This window comes from Scyliorhinus torazame, chromosome 20 (genome assembly GCF_047496885.1).
Source record: "Scyliorhinus torazame isolate Kashiwa2021f chromosome 20, sScyTor2.1, whole genome shotgun sequence".
In the NCBI taxonomy this organism is placed as follows: Eukaryota; Metazoa; Chordata; class Chondrichthyes; order Carcharhiniformes; family Scyliorhinidae; genus Scyliorhinus; species Scyliorhinus torazame.
Window position 1 is genome coordinate 42,400,881 of NC_092726.1, and position 8,786 is coordinate 42,409,666.

At 51.9% G+C, this 8,786-nt stretch overlaps 2 non-coding genes and 1 pseudogene across 2 annotated transcripts; all 3 read right to left on the reverse strand.

Annotated features, from left to right (window-relative positions):
• Nucleotides 1-641: 641 nt before the first annotated feature.
• LOC140397202 (U2 spliceosomal RNA) lies at nucleotides 642-820 on the reverse strand (annotated as a pseudogene).
• Nucleotides 821-6,969: 6,149 nt separating this feature from the next.
• Nucleotides 6,970-7,160, reverse strand: LOC140397695 (U2 spliceosomal RNA). The gene has a single exon (XR_011937127.1). It is a non-coding gene; the product is annotated as a U2 spliceosomal RNA (small nuclear RNA).
• Nucleotides 7,161-7,945: 785 nt separating this feature from the next.
• Nucleotides 7,946-8,129, reverse strand: LOC140397133 (U2 spliceosomal RNA). Its single transcript, XR_011936719.1, has one exon. It is a non-coding gene; the product is annotated as a U2 spliceosomal RNA (small nuclear RNA).
• Nucleotides 8,130-8,786: the final 657 nt, after the last annotated feature.

Consider the following 8,786-nt stretch of genomic DNA (forward strand, 5'->3'; position numbering starts at 1 on the left):
CTGAGCATGCAGAACCAGTAAAACACAACAGGAAGACATCGACTGGCAAGCCGTCCCCTGTCGTCACCAGATGAAATGGAGACGCTGTGAAGGCCCAGTGACACCCAACAGAGGGAGTCGAAGTCATCTCCACCTTTGCCGAACAAAGGGCAATCCGTGCAAACAGCAACTACTGGCGGAATCCAACAGAGGGCAATGTCTAGTCTCCCTGAGCTCCACCCTGGCGTGTTGGTCGTGGAGTCAGGAGAACTAAAAGAGACGCCGTGAAGGTATACCTACATCCAAACAGGATGCCGTTCAGTCTGTCGCCACACTTCCCCGTTGTGCAGGATGAAGGGATGTGGTAACTGAAGTGAGGAGTAGGCAAGTCGGCATCCGAGTGTGAAGGTGAGTGGCCTGTAAAAAGCAGCAGGAAATCTGAGTGGCATATCAGCTGAAAACGGAGCCTGGCTGCCGCAAGTCCGCGAGTCCATCGGCTCGCAACATTCGTGCACGAAGCTCCCGCCAGCAGAAAAGCTAGCAATGCTTTGGAGCCTGAAAGGCCTTAAATTGGTCAGGATGAGACAACTGGACAAGAGAGAAAAGGGGAAGCCAGGTTTTGCGGCATTTTCTGCTTTTATACATTTTGCGCCCCAAAGCGGGGAGAGGGCACCATTCCTGGAAGCACTGCAAGACCGGGTTGATGCGTGGAGCGGAAGGAGCAAGCCCCTGAACCATCTCCGAGTCCTAAAAATCAATTTAATATTCGGTCCCCAGATTGAGGACATATCAGATATTAAACTGATAAGAACAGATTTTTTTTTTTTTTTCAAAAAAATATACTTTATTCATAAAAATTTATCATGAGCATTACAGAAACATTTCAAATTGTCTTGACTGTACATTTCCGGCAGGGTTACATGTTGCCTTGACTTTCTTCCATTCAATTTTGATATTGTCGTACACATATCACTCTTTACATTACAATTCTTTCCTAAATATTTACAGTGGCATGTTTGTTTTATACATGGGCGTGTTGGTTGCCCAGACCGAGGGGCTTTACACTGTTACCCGCCCCTCGGTGTACATTTGCTGGAAAGACTTTACACAGTGGTCTTTCCCCATTGCGCCTTGGCGGCAGCTGCCCCAAGCTTGAGTGCGTCCCTCAGCACGTAGTCCTGGACCTTGGAATGTGCCAGTCTGCAACACTCGGTCGAGGACAATTCTTTGCACTGGAAGATCAGCAAGTTTCGGGCAGACCAAAGAGCGTCTTTTACCGAGTTGATGACCTTCCAGCAGCAGTTGATATTTGTCTCGGTGTGTGTCCCTGGAAACAGTCCGTAGAGCACAGAGTCCTGTGTCACAGATCTGTTTGGGATAAACCTTGACAAATACCACTGCATCTCTCTCCAGACCTTCTTTGCAAAGGCACATTCCACAAGGAGGTGTGTGACCGTCTCATTTCCCCCACAGCCACTCCGAGGGCAGCGTGCATTGGTGCAGAGCCTTCGGGTGTGCATGAAGAATCTGACAGGGAGGGCCCTTCTCACCACCAGCCAAGCTAGGTCTTGGTGCTTGTTTGAAAGTTCTGGTGATGAGGCGTTCTGCCAGATGACTCTGGCAGTCTGCTCAGGGAACCATCCAACGTCGTCCACGGTCTCTATTTCCCTGAGGGTCTCGAGGACATTACGTGCTGACCACTGCTTCATTGCCTTGTGGTCAAAGGTGTTTTCCTTCAAAAACTTTTCCACAAAGGACAGGTGGTACGGTACGGTCCAACTACTTGGAGCGTTCCGCGGCAATGAGGCCAGGCCCATCCTTCGCAACACCGGGGACAGGTAGAACCTCAGTATGTAGTGACACTTGGTGTTTGCATACTGGGGGTCCACGCACAGCTTGATGCAGCTGGACACAAAGGTGGCCAACAGGATGAGGGAGGCGTTGGGTACGTTCCGCCCTCCCTTCTCCAGAGGTTTGTACATGGTGTCCCTTCGTACACGGTCCATCTTGGATCGCCAGATAAATTTGAAGATGGCCCGGGTGACTGCTGTGGCGTAGGGTCGGGTTATGGGCCAGACCTGCGCCACGTACAGTAACACCGAGAGTACCTCACACCTGATGACCAGGGTTTTGCCCGCAATGGAGAGGGAGCGTTGCTCCCACCAGCCCAGTTTCTGTCTTACCTTTCCTATGCGCTCCTCCCAGTTTTTGGTGCACGCCCCAGCAGCTCCGAACCATATCCCCAGCACCTTCAGGTAATCTGACCTGACAGTGAAGGGGACAAAGGACCGGTCGGCCCAGTTCCCAAAGAACATGGCCTCGCTCTTGCCCCGGTTTACCTTGGCTCCAGAGGCCAGTTCAAACTGGTCGCAGGTGGTCAAGAGCCTGCGTACAGACGCAGGATCCGAGCAGAAGACGGCAACGTCGTCCATGTACAGGGAGGCCTTGACTTGCATGCCTCCACTGCCTGGGATCGCCACTCCTCTTATACCCGGATCCCTCCTGATGGACTCGGCAAAAGGTTCTATGCAGCACACAAAAAGGGCAGAGGAGAGAGGGCAGCCCTGCCTGACTCCAGATCTGATCTGGAACTTTTCTGATTCCCACCCATTGATTGAGACTGCGCTATAGATGTTTGTGTAGAGCAGTTTGATCCAATTGCGAATTCCCTCCCCAAACCCCATTTTGGAGAGCACATCCATCATGTAGGTGTGCGATATTCTGTCAAAAGCCTTCTCCTGGTCAAGGCTGATGAGGCAAGTGTCCACCCCCCTGTCCTGCACGTAGGCGATCGTATCCCTGAGTAGCGCGAGGCTATCAGAGATCTTCCTACCGGGTACAGCACAGGTCTGGTCAGGGTGGATCACCGACTCCAGAGCAGACCTGACCCGATTGGCGATGACCTTTGCTAGAATTTTGTAGTCCACATTCAACAGTGAAATGGGTCGCCAATTTCGAATTTCTTCCCTTTCCCCCTTCTGTTTGTAGATGAGGGTGATGATGCCTTTCCTCATGGACTCTGACATGCTGCCTTCCAGAAGCATACTCTCGTACACTTCCAGCAGGTCTGGGCCCATCCAGTCCCACAGAGCCGAATACAACTCAACCGGTAAGCCGTCGCTTCCGGGAGTTTTACTCGTCTCGAAGGACTTGGCGGCCTTTGTCAGCTCGTCCAGAGTTAGTGGTTTGTCCAGGTTTTCCAGCTCGCTGTCGCCTATGACCTCCGTGATAGTCGACAGGAAGGTCTGGGAAACAGTGCTATCTGTTGGCTTAAGGTCATACAGTCCGGCATAAAAGGATTGGCTGATCCTCAGGATGTCAGACTGCGATGACTTTTCAGAGCCATCTTCTTCCTTCAGGCTGCTGATCACAGAGGTCTCTCTGTGCACCTTTTGGAAGGAGAAGCGTGAGCACTTTTCGTCCTGCTCCACGGAGCGGACTCTGGAACGGAAGATAACCTTGGAGGCCTCCGAGGTGTAGAGCGAGGCTTGCTGGCTCTTCACCTCTTGGAGATCCTCCTTGACATCCACCCCCATCGACTGCAGCTGGAGCAAATTTTGCATACTTTTCTGGAGCCTGGACATGACCCCTCGTCTCTCTCTTACCTTTTGAACGCCCTTGAGGATGAAAAACCTCTTGATATTCCCCTTGATTGCTTCCCACCAGAGATGTGGGGCCTCAAAGAGGGGTTTCACGGTTCTCCAACCTTTGTAATCCCTCCTGAGTTCCTCGATGTTCTCAGGGGTCAGCAGTTTTACATTTAGCTTCCATGTCCCCCTGCCTTCCCCCCTGGTCTTCCTGCAGGTGGCAGTCGGCCAGTAGGAGGCAGTGGTCAGAGAAGAACACCGGCGTTACGTCGGTGGACCTGACCGTGAAAGCTCGGGACACAAAAAAGAAGTCTATCCTGGAGCGGACGGACCCGTCTGGCCGTGACCATGTGTATCTACGCTGCGCGCCGTCTGCAGGGTTGCTGCAGACGTCGAGCAGCTTGGCGTCTTTTACCGTTTCCATCAGGAGTCTGGACGTAGCGTCTAGTTTGCTGTCGGCTTTGCTGGATCGTCCAGCCGCATCGATGATGCAGTTGAAGTCACCACCCAGGATGACCGGCTTGGAGGTGGCCAACAGCAGTGGGAGTTGCTGAAGGACTGCCAGCCGCTCACTTTTTACGGCCGGGGCGTACACATTTATAAGTCTGAGAGGGGTGTTTTTGTATTTCACGTCTGCTACGAGGAGGCGCCCGCCCACCACCTCCTTAACGTCGGAGATGGTGAAGTTACCTACCCGCAGCAGAATACCCAGGCCGGAGGAGCGGCAGTCGTTTCCTCCTGACCAGATGGATGGCCCGTGGGACCACCAGCTCGACCAGCGCCTGTAGTTGCTGAGGTGCGGAATTCCGCACTCCTGCAGGAACAGTAGGTCAGCTTTTACATTTGCCAAATAGTTGAGTGTGGCTACACTCCGCGAAGTATCTTTGATGCTTCGCACATTTATGGATGCAATTTTTAACCCCATTATTAAAAGGTAGATTTACCAGTCTCAAGAGTCCAGAGTCTATACAGTTGGCTGTTCCAGCTGTTCGATGTTCCCCAGCATGCCGGTGGTGCTCGCAAACTTTAGCACAGTTGCAGGGCTGAGAAAGCTGTTCTGGTCCGTACTGGCCCCGTGATTTTGATGCAGATGCATTGGGGGGGGGGGAGGTGTAGCCCTGGGGTTCGTCGTGGCAGTCAGTAGGTGTTGGGGTTGCAGGCCGGTCTTCACCTGGGTTGTTGCTGCTCGTTGCTATCGGGGGTTGGTCTGTGACCTTGTTTCCTTCCCGGTCGGTGGTCTGGGGGGTCTGTGCCTCCCGTTCCACGTTGGTGCTTTGCCTCTTTATTTGAGGCCGATTCTTGTCCTGTTTTCCCTCATCGGATGAGGTGTCGGCACTAAGTGCGCCGGCTGAGAGGTGTCGCTTTTTGCCACTACCCCTCAGGGGGTTCTTCAGTTTGTTTTTTTGTTTCCGCTTTCGTTTGTCCCTGTTCACTGTTTCCCAGGGCTCTTTATTCTTTGTCCCATCCTCTTCCTCCTCCATTGAGTGTTCCTCATCAGATGGGGCTGGGGTTGGGTTGTCAGGAGGTGCTGGGGCCTCCTCTTTTTGTTGGGGGCCCTTCTGTTGCTTTTCCTCATTCTGAGCCGTGGTGTCTTTTTCGGTGGAGGGTGTATGCACCTCCTCTCTGGTCGCCTTTTTAACTCCGCTGCTGATGATTTGAGCGTATGTCGCCCCGCGTTTCGGGCAGGCCCTGTAAAGATGGCCGGCCTCCCCACACAGGTTGCAGCACTTGTCTTCCTTGCAGTCCTTAGTCATGTGTCCCTCCTGCCTGCAGTTCTTGCAGAAGGTCACACTGCAGTTTGCGGCAACATGCCCCGTTTTGCCACAGGTGTGGCATACTCGTGGCTGTCCCACGTAGTAGAGGTAGCCACGATTTACTCCAATAGCGAAATTGGAGGGGGGATGCAGGATGGCTCCGTTGCTGTCCATTCTTAGGGTCACCTTGACCTGGTGCTGACTTGTCCAGATGCCGAAGGTGTCTTTCACTTGCACGCTGTCACTTTTCAGCTCAGCGTACCTGGCGAGGAACGTGAGCACATCAGATACAGGGACGTGGGGGTTGTACGTGTGCAGTGTAACAACCCGATTTCGCTGTGCCGGTAGCGTAAACAGAGGTTCCGCAGTCAGGATCGACAAGGGACTCTGGTTACCTTTTTCCTTGAAGACGTTCAAGAAATTGATGCACGCTGCGACGCTCTTGAAGGTGACATCAAAGAAACCATTCTTGGGGAAGTTTTGCAAGCAGAAGATCTCTGTTGCTTTAAACCCACAGCACTCGAGCAGCACCTTCTTCACGAAGTGTTTCCGGTCCAAAGGTGACTCTCCATCCGTTTTCTTCACTGTGACTCGGACAGTGTTTCGCACGCCCCAGCCTGGTGGTCGGGATGCAGCTGCATCCATAGCTCGTACGTTGGGCGTGAAACTGTATCGGCGTTAGGCCTAAACCCGAGGTTTAGGCCAGCATGTAGATCCACCAATAGCAGCCAAGCTCCAAACGTTTCTTCTTTGACGACTTCAATCCCTCCGAGTTCTCCAATCCACGATCGTCATCGAAATCCTCAGCTTCCCTCGATCAAATGAGACTACACTTGATCTGAGCCAAAAGGCCGAGAAGCGATAGCCCATATTTTCCTGCAATGGCTCTTGTCCTCCTCTTCCACCGACATTCAGGTGCACCTTGCTGCGCTCGACTGTGCTTTGGAACTTTTAGTCTACGCTCACTGTTGGTCAAGAAACCTCCAGCTTGGCCGAGCACGGTGGAGTCTGTGCATGCAGAACCAGTAAAACACAACACGAAGACATCATCTGGCAAGCCGTCCCCTGTCGTCACCAGATGAAATGGAGACGCTGTGAAGGCCCAGTGACACCCAACAGAGGGAGTCGAAGTCATCTCCACCTTTGCCGAACAAAGGGCAATCCGTGCAAACAGCAACTACTGGCGGAATCCAACAGAGGGCAATGTCTAGTCTCCCTGAGCTCCACCCTGGCGTGTTGGTCGTGGAGTCAGGAGAACGAAAAGAGACGCCGTGAAGGTATACCTACATCCAAACAGGATGCCGTTCAGTCTGTCGCCACACTTCCCCGTTGTGCAGGATGAAGGGATGTGGTAACTGAAGTGAGGAGTAGGCAAGTCGGCATCCGAGTGTGAAGGTGAGTGGCCTGTAAAAAGCAGCAGGAAATCTGAGTGGCATATCAGCTGAAAACGGAGCCTGGCTGCCGCAAGTCCGCGAGTCCATCGGCTCGCAACATTCGTGCACGAAGCTCCCGCCAGCAGAAAAACTAGCAATGCTTTGGAGCCTGAAAGGCCTTAAATTGGTCAGGATGAGACAACTGGACAAGAGAGAAAAGGGGAAGCCAGGTTTTGCGGCATTTTCTGCTTTTATACATTTTGCGCCCCAAAGCGGGGAGAGGGCACCATTCCTGGAAGCACTGCAAGACCGGGTTGATGCGTGGAGCGGAAGGAGCAAGCCTCTGAACCATCTCCGAGTCCTAAAAATCAATTTAATATTCGGTCCCCAGATTGAGGACATATCAGATATTAAACTGATAAGAACAGATACTACACTTGATCTGAGCCAAAATGCCGAGAAGCGATAGCCCATATTTTCCGGCAATGGCTCTTGTCCTCCTCGTCCACCGACATTCAGGTGCACCTTGCTGCGCTCGACTGTGCTTTGGAACTTTTAGTCTACGCTCACTGTTGGTCAAGACACATCCAGCTTGGCCGAGCACGGTGGAGTCTGAGCATGCAGAACCAGTAAAACACAACAGGAAGACATCGTCTGGCAAGCCGTCACCTGTCGTCACCAGATGAAATGGAGACGCTGTGAAGGCCAGTGACACCCAACGGAGAGAGTCGAAGAAATCTCCACCTTTGCCGAACAAAGGACAATCCGTGCAAGCAGCAAGTACTGGCGGTATCCAACAGGGGGCAATGTCTAGTCTCCCTGAGCTCCACCCTAGCGTGTTGGTCGTGGAGTCAGGAGAACGAAAAGAGACGCCGTGAAGGTATACCTACATCCAAAGAGAATGCCGTTCAGTCTGTCGCCACACTTCCCCGTTGTGCAGGATGAAGGGATGTGGTAACTGAAGTGAGCAGAAGGCAAGTCGGCATCCGAGTGTGAAGGTGAGTGGCCTGTAAAGAGCAGCAGGAAATCTGTGTGGCATATCAGCTGAAAACGGAGCCTGGCTGCCGCAAGTCCGCGAGTCCATCGGCTCACAACATTCGTGCACGAAGCTCCCGCCAGCAGAAAAGCTAGCAATGCTTTGGAGCCTGAAAGGCCTTAAATTGGTCAGGATGAGACAACTGGACAAGAGAGAAAAATGTAAGCCAGGTTTTGCGGCATTTTCTGCTTTTATACATTTTGCGCCCCAAAATGGGGAGAGGGCACCATTCCTGGAAGCACTGCAAGACCAGGTTGATGCGTGGAGCGGAAGGAGCAAGCCCCTGAACCATCTCCGAGTCCTAAAAATCAATTTAATATTCGGTCCCCAGATTGAGGACATATCAGATATTAAACTGATAAGAACAGATTTTTTTTTTTTTTTTTTTTCAAAAAAATATACTTTATTCATAAAAATTTATCATGAGCATTACAGAAACATTTCAAATTGTCTTGACTGTACATTTCCGGCAGGGTTACATGTTGCCTTGACTTTCTTTCATTCAATTATGATATTGTCATACACATATCACTCTTTACATTACAATTCCTTCTTAAATATTTACAGTGCCAGTTTTTTTTGTACATTGGAGTGTTGGTTGCCCAGACCGAGGGGCTTTACACTGTTACGCGCCCCTCGGTGTACATTTGCTGGAAAGACTTTACACAGTGGTCTTTCCCCATTGCGCCTTGGCGGCAGCTGTCCCAAGCTTGAGTGCGTCCCTCAGCACGTAGTCCTGGACCTTGGAATGTGCCAGTCTGCAACACTCGGTCGAGGACAATTCTTTGCACTGGAAGATCAGCAAGTTTCGGGTAGACCAAAGAGCGTCTTTTACCGAGTTGATGACCTTCCAGCAGCAGTTGACATTTGTCTCGATGTGTGTCCCTGGAAACAGTCCGTAGAGCACAGAGTCCTGTGTCACAGATCTGTTTGGGATAAACCTTGACAAATACCACTGCATCTCTCTCCAGACCTTCTTTGCAAAGGCACATTCCACAAGGAGGTGTGTGACCGTCTCATTTCCCCCACAGCCACTCCGAGGGCAGCGTGCATTGGT